Raw genomic sequence first — 13406 nt, forward strand, 5'->3', positions numbered from 1 at the left:
AGTGATTAAGTGGGCACCAGGATGGCACCGGGCGAAGTCACCGCAGTCAGGTGAGTGGGCGCTGCTGGGCTCTGCAGTCTCTCGGACCAGGAGGCGTTGTCGGCGACCAGGATGGAGGTGCGAGCTGTCCCACGAAGGATGAAGTCGTTGGCGTCGAAGTTACCCAGGATTGGGCAACAAGCCTTGGCTAATTCAAGCCCACGCGGTGGACTCAAAATGGCGTCTTGAGTGGACCAGGAGGGTCCGGGGTGCTCCTCTTCTGGAAGGGAGCAAGGGCCAGTCTGGAGCAACCAGACCAGCAGCAGAAATGTCGTCGGGCGTCGTCAGGAAGGCCACAAGCCAACGGGCTAGTAGCCAAACAACGCGGTGAGCAGCGGAAAGCAGAAGGGCCCCACGCAGATCGTGGAGATGCTGGGGGGCTGCTCTTCGGTGCTGGAGCTGCTCAGGGTGGGGGCTTCTCGGACCCCAAAGCACTCACCAGGAATTCACTCGGCGGGCTTGCTGGAAAGAAGTCGTGCAGTCTTGCAGATGGCCGGTCCCTTGAGGTCTCGTCGCACCCACGGTTCTCAGCTGGGCTGTAGAGGTGGGTAGAGGTCAGAGGTGCCAGGGAAGCCGGTTCTCGTCGAGCTGGGCAGTCGGATTCCGGAGGAAGGACTTACAGCAGACCGCAGTGTTCTTTAGATGGTGCCTGCGGATGCAGGGTGACTACTCCTTAGTCACAAGGGAGAAATCTTAGGAAGAAGTCTTGAGTTCCTTTCGCAGAAAGTAGTTTCAGGATTCAAAGATGATCTGATTTGGAAGGGGGCCAGTCTCTACCTTTATCCTGTAAAAGGGGGCTGGCACGCGACTAGGTCCTGCCCTATGGGTGGGACCAGGAGGGGGGTGGTTACACCCACTTCCTTGGCGGGCTTTTCCCCAGCACAGGGCCTGGAGTGACCCTGGAACTGGTTCCAGCCAGCCTATGCACAGTGAGCACCGGGGTGCCACGTGCAGTCACCTTCCTCTAAAGCCCTGCCTACCTACAATACACAAAACCCTGTCTGGGACGGTGCTGGCACCGCCCCTGGCAGGAAACCCTTTGTCCTTATCTCCTGCTCTGGGAGGACTCCCAGCAGCAGGAGGGCAGACTTGTGTCTCGGTGGCAGCATCCATTTTGTGGATGCTAAGGCTCTGTCTGACTTTTAACCGGGTTATAGGTTACATGCATGTCGTGTCCCTCTAGAAGGGTGGAATGCTAACCCCGTCGCCAGAATTGGCGAGGGGTTAGTATTCCAATTCGTATGACACCTTACTCGACATGTTTTGATAAAGCGATACCAGAGTTGGCACATAACCGCGAGGATTATAATGCACTTAAGAGTATATGGTATGCGATATCATGGAAACGGCTAAGGGATGGATCCCGAAAGCCGCAGACAGGCTCAGCTCATGCCAGAGCACCATCTCACACGATTCCAAGCACTCTGCCTTCAGGATTGTTAAGGCCTGCCATAGGAGTGACTGATAGGAGATCTGTGTGTCCATTTTAGGGTTAGATATAGGTATACTATATCTAAAGCAAAGGGTGAGTACACCACCTTGCCCCAGCTGTCGTGCAGCCAGTTGTGTCAGTTTTAGTTAGTCAATCCAGGGGTGGCACAATACATGCTTCAGCCCCTGGGAGACTTCTGGGTGCACCTCAGCCCTGGGTACAGGGACTTGGAGAGGGCCCAGTGCCAATTCAGTACCTAGGTACAATTTGGATAGAGAGAACAGCTAGGCTGTGGGTCTGATTAGCAGGCCCACAGCCAGGGAAAGTCGTAAACCAGTGCAGCAAAAAGCAAAAATCTGGGTGATCATAGGATTGCAGACCCTACTCTCCTACAGAGGGGGAAGAGGAGTTCGAGGGAGCTGACCCCGCAGCCATGATGTTAGTCTCCCTGGGTGATAGGGAGATGGTCCCCGGAGCCCCCCTGCCCGACAACACCGAGAAGTACCGACAGCAGGTGACTGTCAATGGCCACCACATCGGGGCGCTCCGGGACACCGGGGCCAGTATCACCGCAGTCAAACGTCACCTGGTTACTGAAGCCCAGATTGTTCCCCACATCTCCTGCAGGGTGATCGCAGCGGACAACTCTGTTCGCACCTGCCGGATAGCTGAAGTCCCGTTCGAATCGGGGGGCGTCTCCGGAGAGTTACGAGTGGCGGTCCGCTCCGACATGCCCGTGGACTGCCTGCTCGGCAACGATCTAGAGAGCTCCCCATGGCAGCGGGTTGAGAAACGGACCCACTTGGAGATGGTGGGCCTGCCCGAATGGGCCTGTGTGAACACCCGGTCGATGACCGCCCGAGGAGCACCTCCAGAGGCAGCACCGGTTACCCCCGAGGACCCCGAGGTCCCTGCATCCCCTGAGACCCCTGAGCTGTTTCCCGAGGAAAGCTTCCCCCCCGACGCAGGCCCCCTCGGCCCTGGCGTCGAACCGACCCCGAGCTTGGACGACCTTCCTGAGCTGGCCCAGTGGCGCCAAGAAGGAGGACCGTCCCGAGAAGAATTCTGCCTAGAACAGACCTCCTGTCCATCCTTGGTTGGGCCGCGGCAGCAGGCCGCCGCCCAGGCCGCCGGTGACCAGTCCGGCTCCCACTTTGTCTATTGGGAGAACGGCCTCTTGTACAGCGAACAAAAGTCTGCCGAGCTAGGGTCAGCCCGAGTGCTGGTGGTACCCCTACGCTTCCGTGGCTTTCTCCTGAACCTGGCCCACGACGTGCCCTTGGCGGGACACTTGGGGCAAGACAAAACGTATCACCGCCTAGTCACCCTCTTCTACTGGCCGTGCATGGGCTCCGATGTGGAGGCCCACTGTAAGTCCTGCCCCACGTGTCAGTCCAGCGGAAAGAGCGGAGGGAAGCGCAAGGCCCCCCTACAACCCTTCCCCGTGGTCAGTACCCCCTTTGAAAGGGTGGGAATCGACATCGTGGGCCCCCTCGACCCCCGGACCTCCCTGGGTCACTGCTTTGTCCTTGTCCTGGTGGACCATGCCACCCGCTACCCCGAAGCCATTCCCCTCCGAACGGTGACGGCCCCCGTAGTGGGGCGGGCCCTCATGGCCATCTTCTCTCGGGTGGGATTCCCCCGAGAAGTCGTCAGGGACCGAGGGACCAACTTCATCTCGAAATACATGAAGTCCCTCTGGCAACAATGTGGGGTGACATACAAATTCACCACCCCATATCACCCCCAGAGTAACGGTCTGGTGGAACGATTCAACAGGACCCTCAAGGGAATGATCATGGGTCTCGAAGAGCCCCTGAGACGTAAGTGGGACGTCCTCCTTCCCTGTCTCCTCTTTGCGTACCGCGAAGTCCCCCAGAAGTCCCTGGGGTTCAGCCCCTTCGAGCTGCTCTACGGGCACCCCGTCAGGGGACCCCTCAGCCTGGTCAAGGAAGGGTGGGAGACGGCGGCCCTAGAGCCCCCTCCCGATGTGTTTCGATACATTCTGGCCCTCCGGAACCAGACCAGAAAGTTCCGAGAACTGGCCGAGGCCAACCTCGAGGCCAGTCAAGAAGAAATGAAACGGTGGTATGACCAGAATGCCACTCTGGTCGAGTTTCAACCCGGGCAGCAGGTCTGGGTGATGGCCCCCGTGGAGCCCTGTGCCCTGCAAGACAAATGGACAGGGCCCTTTAAGGTGGTGGAACGTAAGAGCCAGATGACATATCTCATTGATGTGCAGTCCCCCAGGAACCCCTTGAGGGTTCTCCACGTGAACCGCCTCAAGCCCCACTTCGCCCAGTCCGAGTTGAGCTTGCTCCTCGCCACGGACGATGGAGAAGAAGAAGAAACGGAGCCTCTCCCCGACCTCCTGTGCGTGAAAGACAAAGATGGCTCCGTAGAGGGAGTGAGTCTCTCCTCCTCCCTCTCTCCCGAGCAGCGCGAGGACTGTCGCCAGTTACTGGGACAGTTCTCGGACCTCTTCTCCCTCACCCCCGGCGTCACCAGCTGGTGCGTCCACGACGTGGACACCGGGGATAGCCCTCCGGTACGGCACCGAGCCTACCGCGTCCCTGACCGAGTCCGGGCCTGCATCAATGCCGAGGTATCAAAGATGCTAGCTCTCGGGGTGGTCGAAGCCTCTGACAGCCCACGGGCTAGCCCCGTGGTCCTGGTTCCGAAGGCAGCCACCCCCGGTGCTGTTCCCGAGCTGAGGTTCTGTGTTGACTACCGCGGGCTCAACGCTGTCACCAGAACCGATGCACATCCCATCCCCCGAGCAGACGAGCTTATTGATCCCCTAGGGGCTGCTCGCTTCCTCAGTACCTTCGACCTGACCAGCGGATACTGGCAGATCGCCCTCACAGAAGGGGCCAGAGAGAGGTCCGCCTTTTCCACCCCGGATGGTCACTACCATTTCCGAGTGATGCCCTTCGGGATGGCTGGTTAACCAGGTACTGGCGAGGTTGGAAGAGTTCAGTGCTGCGTATCTGGACGATATCGCAGTTTACAGTTCCCACTGGCCCGAGCACCTCCAGCACCTCTGGGCGGTGCTGACAGCCCTGAGGAGGGCTGGTCTCACCATTAAGGCAAGCAAGTGCCAGATCGGACAAGGGTCCGTAATCTACCTCGGGCACCAGGTCGGAAGCAGCCTCGTAGCCCCCCTCCAGCCCAAGATCGATGCGATCGTGGCCTGGGAGGCCCCCACGACCCAGACGGAAGTGCGGGCGTTCCTAGGACTCACGGGGTACTACCGGAGATTTATCAAAGGGTACGGCAGCATCGTAACCCCCCTCACGGAGTTAACCTCCAAAATCCAGCCGAAGAAGGTCAGCTGGACCCCCGCCTGCCAAGAGGCGTTCGAAACCTTGAAAGACGCCATGTGTACGGCCCCCGTCCTACAGGCCCCCGACTACTCCCGAGAGTTTGTGGTCCAGACGGACGCGTCCGAGCATGGCATCGGCGCAGTTCTGTCCCAGGTGAACGAGAATGGCCTGGACCAGCCAGTGGCGTTCATTAGCCGGAGGCTACTCCCTCGAGAACAAAGGTGGAGCACCATCGAGCGGGAGGCCTTCGCGGTGGTTTGGGCCCTGAAGAAGCTGAGGCCCTACCTGTTCGGTACTCACTTCCGGGTCCAGACCGACCACCGACCCCTCCGGTGGCTAATGCAAATGAGGGGGAGAATCCCAAATTGCTGCGCTGGTCCATCTCCCTCCAGGGGAGGGACTTCACTGTTGAGCACCGGCCTGGTGTTGACCACGCCAATGCAGACGGCCTGTCCCGATTCTTCCGCCTCAGCGAAGAGAACCCCCAAGAGGATGGGTAGTTCTCCCTGCCTTCAGCTGGGGGGGACGCGTATTGGACCCGGCCTTGTGGCGTGGTTCGCGCCTGTCCCTCCACACCCTGCGAGCGTAGGCCTGCACCCCGATACTCTGCGCAGCATCCCCGTTAGTGTAGCCTGCACCCCGAAGCCTGGTCGTCTCACCCCCGATAAGCTCGGACCCCCGTAAACCCACGAACAGGCCCGCCTGTCCCCGTACCGCTCCCGGCTCCGAGCGCCTAACCTTGCATGCCCCACAAGGCCCGGCAGCCATTTTCCCTCTCCCGAGGTCCCTGTCTCCCTGGGCCTAGCGAGACCACGGCCCCCAGCGAAACCCAGACTCCAAAGGCGCACCAGTACAGGGACGGGGTGTAAAGCGCTCCCCGAGTGAGATAAGCCAGGCCGTTTCGATGGCATCTCCGGCCTCCCCTGAGAGACTGGTATCTGTCACACCTTTGGCCCTCCCTTGTGGGCCAGTTTCAATCGCACCTTTGGCCTCCCTGAGTGCTGGCTCCAGACCTGCTGGGCGTCTGGGAATTCCCGGACCCATTTCTGAAAGGATCAAAGAGCCCACCGCCGGACCTCGCCAACGACCAGCCCCCAGGGCTTGAGACCTCCGTCTGCGAGGGTCCAGACATCAAAGGGCCACTGGACTAATATCTGGGCCCGCCCGACAAACTAGCGGGCAGTTGTATCTTGGTCCTGAAGCCTGCTGATCTGATCGCGGCTGACCCTAAGAAGAACTCATCTTGAACCTCTGAGCCCTGCTGACGCTGTCGCGGCTCCCTCCTCGCAACAAGGAACTGAACCACCTGAGCCCTGCTGACGCTGTCGCGGCTCGAGCTGAACTCGTAACCATCGGAGCCCTGCTGACGCTGTCGCGGCTCGTCCTCTCTAAAGACCTCGGAGCCCTGCTGACGCTGTCGCGGCTCGAGCTTGAAATTGTAACCATCGGAGCCCTGCTGACGCTGTCGCGGCTCGACCTCTAAGTCCACCGGAGCCCTGCTGACACTGTCGCGGCTCAAGCTTGAACCTGCAACCATCCGAGCCCTGCTGACTCTGTCGCGGCTCCTCACGAACTTCTCCAGATTGAGCCCTGCTGACCTCGTCGCGACTCAAGGAGTACTCTGGTCCGGCTGGACCATCGAGACCACCATCATGACCGAGCCGCCTCGACGGAGGTGAAGCAACCAGTACGACCATCATCGTCCGTATCCCCCGGCTCGAGGATTGAGAGCTGCGCGTAGGGTACACCCGTACTGCCCCAGAGACTAAAAGACTGTCCCACTTCCCCCTTCCTGAACTCTCAACGATTGCGTGATCCGTCGATCACGGTGGTACATAAGAGTGCTTCATTCTTTTTCTTTATATAAAGAACTTGTTACTAAGAAACCAACGGTGTGGTGTCTGTTCGTAGTGTGGTGTGAGCTCAGTGTGTACGATCCTAGACTCAAGGTCCTCCCCGGTGAGGACCTAACGTTAAGACTCGGCAAGATCTGTGGGAGAGGTGGGTCTTGGGGTGACCGGGTGAGCATAACCTGGCCCTCTGAGATTGCCCCTTCTAACAGCATGAAAAACGCCCCGGCCACCTTCCAGAGACTCGTGAATAAAGTGCTGGCGGGGTTAGAAGAGTTCAGTGCCGCGTATCTGGACGATATTGCAGTATACAGCCTCGACTGGGACGAACACCTGACCCACCTCTGGGAGGTCCTGACGGCCCTCCGACGGGCCGAACTGACAATAAAAGCCAGGAAGTGCCAGATAGGCCAAGGGTCTGTGACCTACCTGGGGCACCAAGTAGGGAGCGGCCAGGTGGCTCCCCTCCAGCCGAAGATTGACGCCATCCGGGCCTGGGAGCCCCCGGTCACCCAGACCGCAGTCCGAGCCTTCCTGGGGCTCACAGGATATTATCGGCGGTTTATAAAAAACTATGGGAGCATTATGGGGCCCCTCACAGAACTAACCTCCAAGAGACTACCCCACAAGGTACACTGGACCCCCGAGTGCCAAGCGGCCTTCGAAACACTAAAGACTGCCATGTGCACCGCCCCTGTGCTCCAGGCCCCTGACTACAGCCGAGAGTTTGTGGTCCAAACAGACGCCTCCGAGCACGGCATTGGGGCGGTCCTCTCACAAGTGAACCCTGACGGAATCGACCTTCCTGTGGCCTTCATCAGTCGGCGCCTGCTGGCTAGGGAACAACGATGGAGCACCATTGAGAGGGAAGCCTTCGCCGTCGTGTGGGCCTTAAAGAAGCCCTACCTCTTCGGCTCCCACTTCCGGGTGCAGACCGACCACCGGCCTCTGCGGTGGCTGATGCAGATGCGGCGCGAGAACCCAAAGCTACTGCGATGGTCCATCTCCCTCCAAGGGATGGACTTCACTGTGGAGCATCGCCCTGGCAACGACCACGCCAATGCTGATGGCCTGTCCCGGTTTTTCCGCCTCGGCGAGGAGACCCCCCAAGAAGATGGGTGACTCTCCCCTGCCTTCAGCTGGGGGGGACGCGTGTTGGACCCGGCCCCACGGCGTGGTCCTAACCCTCCCTGCATGGCGGGCCCCGGTCGAACAACGGCCCTCCATCAGACCCGGGCGCCCTTGGCCCGACCTTACACGAACTACCAACGAGAGCAAACCCCCTGACACACCATCGCTCTCCTCCCCTGGAACATGGCGGACCCAGCATATCCCCAACCCTACCGGCCCGACTCCATCCTGGGCCCATAACGTTACGAGCACGAGGCCTCGTCCGACTCCATCTTGGACCACCACGTCCCGAGCACGTGGCCGAGGCCCCGGCCGAGGCCCCCAGCGAAGCCCCGACATCGAGGCACCAAGATCCCCCCGATGGTAGAGTGGCCACTCAACAGATCCTAGAGGAGGGAAGTTTCGATGGCCCTCCAGTCGTCCCCGGACGCCTGGTATCGATCGCCCTCCGGCCTCCCTGGGCACTGGCTCCACCCCCCTGCTGGGTGTCTGGACACCACCATCCCGGCCCCTCTGACTCCCAGGCGAGAGGGTCCGGACATCAAAGGACTCCAGTCCTATATCTGGGCCAGCCCAGGAGTAGGACGTCAGTTGTATCCTGGAGTCGAGAGCCCTGCTGACGCTGTCGCAGCTGACCCCGAGACGAACTCCTTTTCCCCTGAAACCTGCAACCACCCTTGGAGCCTGCTGGCGCTGCCGCGGTCCATCTTAGCTGAACCATCTTTGGAGCCTGCTGGCACTGCCGCGGCCCATCCAAGCTGAACCACCTTTGGAGCCTGCTCGCGCTGCCGCGGCCCATCATAGCTGAACCCTCTTTGGAGCCTGCTGGCGCTGCCGCGGCCCATCTTCTCGGAACCCCCCGGCTCGAGGATTGAGAGCTGTGCGCAGGGTATACCTCCTGTCCCCAGGACAAAGACTATCCCGCTACCCTGTCCCCTATTTACGAGACTCTTCAGATCCCTCGATCTGCCTGTACCTATCGCTGAAGACAAACAACCTTTTATTCCTGATAAAAGCCTAAAGAACTTATCCTCCTGTGTGGTGTCCATTTGTAGTGGTGTGATTGCTCTGCTGTAAGAACCTAGGAGAGGACCCTCACCCAGGAGGCCTCTCGCTAATGCTCGGCTACTTCTCGACGGAGGGGTGGGCCTAGGGGTGGTCAGTCAGACATCTTCTGCCTCCCCTGGGACCGCCTTTCTAACAAATAGCAATCAATCAACGCGCTGTTGAAGAGGCGTGATTTAAGTACTGCGGGAGGGCGGGAGGCGTCCTGCAGCTAGACTGCAAATCTCTTACCCCTCTCAATGTGGCGGCTCTAAGTGGCGGTAAGCCCTGTTTCTATGTCTCAGCGCCAGCCCCTACTCGGCTGCGCTGAGATCGGTGAAGGAGTTTTGCAGACTAACACAAATGAACTAAAAGCGCTTCCAAGTAAGTAGTCTACTTGAAAGACGTGCGGCGAATTAAAATTGCATGACAATAGTGATTTAAAAGAGCAAAGGCAGCAAGATCGCTGAGGAGCCCCCGGCTTCCGCCTCAGGGGTGGAAAAACAGTATAATAGCAATCAATGTGTGTGGAATGTGGTGTGTGGAATGTGGTGTGTGGAATGTGGTGTGTGGAATGTGTGTGGAATGTGGTGTGTGTGGAATGTGGTGTGTGGAATGTGTGTGGAATGTGTGTGGAATGTGGTGTGTGTGGTGTGTATGTGGAATGTGTGTGTAATGTGATGTGTGGAATGTGTGTGGAATGTGGTGTGTGGAATGTGTGTGGAATGTTTGTGGAATGTGTGTGGAATGTGTGAGGAATGTGTGTGGAATGTGGTGTGTGGAATGTGTGTGGAATGTGGTGTGTGGAATGTGTGTGGAACGTGGTGTGTGGAATGTGTATAGAATGTGTGTGGATGTGTGTGGAATGTGTGTGGAATGTGGTGTGTGGAATGTGTGTGGAATGTGGAGTGTGGTGTGTGGAATGTGGTGTGTGGAATGTGGTGTGCGGAATGTGGTGTGTGGAATGTGGTGTGTGTGGAATGTGGTATTTGTGGAATGTGGTGTGTTTGGTGTGTGGAGTGTGGAATGTGGTGTGTGATGTGTGGAATGTGTGTGGAATGTGTGAGGAATGTGGTGTGTGGAATGTGTGTGGAATATGTGTGGAATGTGGTGTGTGTGTGGAATGTGTGAGGAATGGGGTGTGAGGAATGTGATGTGTGTGGTGTGTATGTGGAATGTGTGTGTAATGTGGTGTGTGGAATGTGTGTGTAATGTGGTGTGTGGAATGTGTGTGGAATGTGGTGTGTGTAATGTGTGTGGAATGTGGTGTGTGGAATGTGTGTGGAATGTGGTGTGTGGAATGTGTGTGGAATGTGTGTGGAATGTGGTGTGTGGTATGTGTGTGGAATGTGGAATGTGGTGTGTGGTGTGTGGAATGTGGTGTGTGGAATGTGGTATGTGGAATGTGGGTGGAATGTGGTGTGCGGAATGTGGTGTGTGGAATGTGGTGTGTGTGGAATGTGGTATTTGTGGAATGTGGTGTGTGGGGTGTGTGTGTGGAATGTGGTGTGTTTGGTGTGTGGAGTGTGGAATGTGGTGTGTGATGTGTGGAATGTGTGTGGAATGTGTGAGGAATGTGGTGTGTGGAATGTGTGTGGAATATGTGTGGAATGTGGTGTGTGGAATGTATGAGGAATGTGGTGTGAGGAATGTGGTGTGTGGAATGTGTGTGGAATGTGTGTGGAATATGAAATGTGTGTGGAATGTGGTGTGTGGAATGTGTGTGGAATGTGGTATGTGGAATGTGTGTGGAATGTGGTTTGTGGAATGTGGTGTGTGGAATGTGGTGTGTGGAATGTGTGTGGAATGTGGTGTGTTTGGAATGTGTGTGGAATGTGTGTGGAATGTGTGTGGAATGTGGTGTGTGTGGAATATGGTGTGTGGAATGAGGTGTATGGAATGTGTGTGGAATGTGTGTGGAATGTGGTGTGTGTGGAATGTGGTGTGTGGAATGTGGTGTGTGGAATGCGGTGTGTGGTGTGTGTAGAATGTGTGTGGAATGTGGTGTGTGTGTGAAATGTGTGTGGAATGTGTGTGGAATGTGGTGTGTGGTGTGTGGAATGTGGTGTGTGGAATGTGGTGTGTGGAATGTGGTGTGTGGAATGTAGTGTGTGTGGAATGTGGTGTGTGGAATGTGGTGTGTGTGGTGTGTGTGTGTGGAATGTGTGTGTAATGTGGTATGTGGAATGTGAGTGGAATATGGTGTGTGGAATGTGTGTGGAATGTGTGTGGAATGTGTGTGGAATGTGGTGTGTGGAATGTGTGTGGAATGTGGTGTGTGGGATGTGTGTGGAATGTGGTGTGTGGAATGTGTGTGGAATGTGTGTGGAATGTGTGTGGAATGTGGTGTGTGGTGTGTGGAATGTGGTGTGTGGAATGTGTGTGGAATGTGTGTGGAATGTGTGTGGAATGTGGTGTGTGGTATGTGGTGTGTGGAATGTGTGGAATGTGGTGTGTGGAATGTGGTGTGTGTGGAATGTGGTGTGTGGAATGTGGTGTGTGTGGTGTGTGTGGAATGTGTGTGTAATGTGGTATGTGGAATGTGTGTGGAATGTGGTGTGTGGAATGTGTGTGGAATGTGTGTGGAATGTGGTGTGTGGAATGTGTGTCGAATGTGTGTGGAATGTGGTGTGTGGAATGTGTGTGGAATGTGGTGTGTGGAATGTGTGTGGAATGTGGTGTGTGGAATGTGTGTGGAATGTGTGTGGAATGTGGTGTGTGGTATGTGGAATGTGGAATGTGGTGTGTGGTGTGTGGAATGTGGTGTGTGGAATGTGTGTGGAATGTGGTGTGTGGAATGTGGTGTGTGGAATGTGGTGTGTGGAATGTTGTGTGTGGAATGTGTGTGGAATGTGTTTGGAATGTGGTGTGTGGAATGTGTGTGGAATGTGGTGTGTGGTGTGTGGAATGTGGTGTGTGGAATGTGGTGTGTGGAATGTGGGTGAAATGTGGTGTCTGGAATGTGTGTGTGGAATGTGTGTGGAATGTGGTGTGAGTGGAATGTGTGTGGAATGTGTGTGGAATGTGGTGTATATGGAATGTGGTGTGTGGAATGTGTGTGGAATGTGGTGTGTGGAATGTATGGAATGTGTGTGGAATGTGGTGTGTGGAATGTGTGTGGGATGTGGTGTGTGGAATGTGTGTGGAATGTAGTGTGTGTGCTGTGTTGTGTGTGGAATGTGTGTGGTGTGTGGAATGTGTGTGGAATGTGGTGTGTGGAATGTGTGTGGAATGTGGTGTGTGGAATGCGGAATGTGTGTGGAATGTGTGTGGAATGTGTGTGGAATGTGGTGTGTGGAACTTGGTGTGTGGAATGTGGTGTGTGGAATGTGGTGTGTGAAATGTATGTGGAATGTGTGTGGAATGTGTGTGGAATGTGTGTGGAATATGTGTGGAATATCTGTGGAATGTGTTGTGTGGGGAATGTGTGTGGAATGTGGTATGTGTGGAATGTGTGTGGGATGTGTGTGGAATGTGGTGTGTGTGGAAATGTGTGTGTGGAATATGTGTGGAATGTGTGTGGAATGTGGTGTGTGGAAAGTGGTGTGTGGAATGTGTGTGGAATGTGTGTGGAATGTGGTGTCTGTGCAATGTGGAATGTGGTGTGTGTGGAATGTGTGTGGAATGTAGTGTGTGGAATGTGGTGTGTGGAATGTGTGTGGAATGTGGTGTGTGGAATGCAGAATGTGTGTGGAATGTGTGTGGCATGTGGTGTGTGGAACGTGGTGTGTGGAATGTGGTGTGTGGAATGTGTGTGGAATGTGTGTGGCATGTGGAATGTGGTGTGTGGAATGTGGAATGTGTGTGGAATGTGGTGTGTGGAATATGGTGTGTGGAATTTGGTGTGTGGAATGTGGTGTGTGGAATGTGTGTGGAATGTGGTGTGTGGAATGTGTGTGGAATGTGTGTGGAATGTGGTGTGTGGTATGTGGTGTGTGGAATGTGTGGAATGTGGTGTGTGGAATGTGTGGAATGTGGTGTGTGTGGAATGTGGTGTGTGGAATGTGGTGTGTGTGGTGTGTGTGGAATGTGTGTGTAATGTGGTATGTGGAATGTGTGTGGAATGTGTGTGGAATGTGTGTGGAATGTGGTGTGTGGAATGTGTGTGAATGTGTGTGGAATGTGGTGTGTGGAATGTGTGTGGAATGTGGTGTGTGGAATGTGTGTGGAATGTGGTGTGTGGAATGTGTGTGGAATGTGTGTGGAATGTGGTGTGTGGTATGTGGAATTTGGAATGTGGTGTGTGGTGTGTGGTGTGTGGAATGTGGTGTGTGGAATGTGTGTGGAATGTGGTGTGTGGAATGTGGTGTGTGGAATGTTGTGTGTGGAATGTGTTTGGAATGTGTGTGTGGAATGTGTGTGGAATGTGGTGTGTGGTGTGTGGAATGTGGTGTGTGGAATGTGGTGTGTGGAATGTGGGTGAAATGTGGTGTGTGGAATGTGTGTGTGGAATGTGTGTGTATGTGGTGTGAGTGGAATGTGTGTGGAATGTGTGTGGAATGTGGTGTATATGGAATGTTGTGTGTGGAATGTGTGTGGAATGTGGTGTGTGAATGTATGGAATGTGTGTGGAATGTGGTGTGT

The sequence above is a fragment of the Lissotriton helveticus genome, chromosome 12, assembly GCF_964261635.1.
Source record: "Lissotriton helveticus chromosome 12, aLisHel1.1, whole genome shotgun sequence".
NCBI classification, from domain to species: Eukaryota; Metazoa; Chordata; class Amphibia; order Caudata; family Salamandridae; genus Lissotriton; species Lissotriton helveticus.